General features: G+C 54.1%; 1 protein-coding gene across 1 annotated transcript in view; it reads right to left on the bottom strand.

Moving 5' to 3' along the window:
* Positions 1-336: 336 nt before the first annotated feature.
* LOC102252329 (chromosome unknown open reading frame, human C17orf67) overlaps positions 337-1,653 on the bottom strand; it is a 21,372-nt gene continuing 20,055 nt past the window's right edge. Inside the window, exon 5 of the mRNA XM_005872563.2 lies at positions 337-776. The gene's annotated coding sequence lies outside the window, so the exon portion shown is untranslated. The remainder of the gene's footprint in view (positions 777-1,653) is intronic.

The raw sequence follows: 1,653 nt of genomic DNA, 5'->3' as shown, positions 1-1,653 counted from the left end.
TTCCAGGTTCTATTCCTGGTCAGGTCACATACCTAGGTTATGGGTTCGATCCTGGTTGGGGCATGTACAGCAGGCAACCAATCCATGTTTCTCTCTCACTCTCTTTCTCCCTCTCCCTTCCACTCTCTCTAAAAAGCAATGGAAAAAATATCCTAGCTGAGGATTAACACACCAAAAAAAGATGGCTCTTATGAAAAATTGCTGGGTGTTTGTATTTTCACCCATTCATTTATTCCAAGAACAGTGAGTTTTCTGATTCTGGATTCACAAAGACAAACAATGGATGGGCGGGGGTGGGAGGGGAAGGGAGGGGAAGGAAAGCAGACACCACAGAAAGCAGGTTGAACACTGATGTTTATTAGAGCAGAAGAGAAGGAGAAAATTAGATGACCACACACCTGGCGGCCCCAGGGGCTTCACTCTGCCGAACTAGACCTCCCCACGTCCTGGGAGCAGGCAGCCTGTCCCCAGGCTCTGGGGGCCCAGCTCCATCTGCCGCAGTAGACTCTCGTGCTGCCCACCCTCCCAAACTGGGAGGAAGGCCCCTGGGGTGAGGGTGGGGGGTCACTACTTTAAGCAGTTGGTCTCAGTGAGTGATGCAGGTTAGTAAAGTGAAGCAACACATGCGTTTGCCATCGATCCCCACAGCAATCTTCGCCATGGCCACAGTCGTAAGGTCTGATCGGACATCCGTTTCCGCAGCTGAAAAAATTAAATGCAAGAAGGAGCCTCCTCCTGTTTCGCCATTATCCAGGTCCATGTTGTCAAAGGGCTCCCTGGGAAAGAACGAGAAAATACTGTGAACATGATGTTGATGAGGATGGAGGGCGAGAAGGGGCGGGAGGAGGAGGACAGAGGGGGATTTAGGAGGAGGAGGAGAGGATGGCTCTCATGTCCTGAGCCCGTCCTATGACATGCCAGACAGCCTGCTTTCCATGCACTGACTTTTCTCATGCTCAGACCCAGAACCGCCACATGAGGGAGGAGCTCTCACTGTCCTCATTTCACAGATGAGGAACCTGAGAGAGACTCGGGGCAATTTTCCCCAAGTGGAGTCACATTCGCTCACGGACTCCTGATTCCAAGTTGATCAGTGCCTCCAGCATCCTCGTCCTCATGTAAATGGAGCTGTTAGGAGGGAGGCCTCTGTGGGATCCTGTTTTCAGGAGCCACCCACCCCCACTCCAGCTCACCAGCAAGGCCTGTCCTACCCGGAGGCAGAGGCCTCAGTTGCTCCTCCGAGGATGCTGCCCTGGGGCTCACTCACCCCCATAACCCCTCCTCTTGCCGGGCCTACGCAGTGGTAATAAGTGCCTCCAATCGAGGAGGCACTGACTGCGCCAGGCTCCACAGATATCGTTATTGCCCCAGTTTACAGGTGCAGACATGGAGACTCACAGAGGTTAGGCGACTTGCCCAAGGCCACAGAGCGGAAACACAGAAAGCTGAACCCAAGTCTGCCCGATTCCAGAGTCTGCGCTCCTAACTGCTCCCCGGTTGTATTTTCTGGAAGAAGCCAAGCTCGGACTTCCAGTGCTGGAAGACCAGGGTCCCTGGTGCAAGGGGAGGAGCAGGCTCCAGAGGCTGCAGGGACCGGAACAGGGAGGCCTCCCCTGACCCCTCGACAGCAGAACTTCTGTTAAAGCCTCTCAG

The sequence above is a fragment of the Myotis brandtii genome, unplaced genomic scaffold (assembly GCF_000412655.1).
Source record: "Myotis brandtii unplaced genomic scaffold, ASM41265v1 scaffold383, whole genome shotgun sequence".
NCBI classification, from domain to species: domain Eukaryota; kingdom Metazoa; phylum Chordata; class Mammalia; order Chiroptera; family Vespertilionidae; genus Myotis; species Myotis brandtii.
This window is presented reverse-complemented; position numbering and strand designations above follow the sequence as displayed.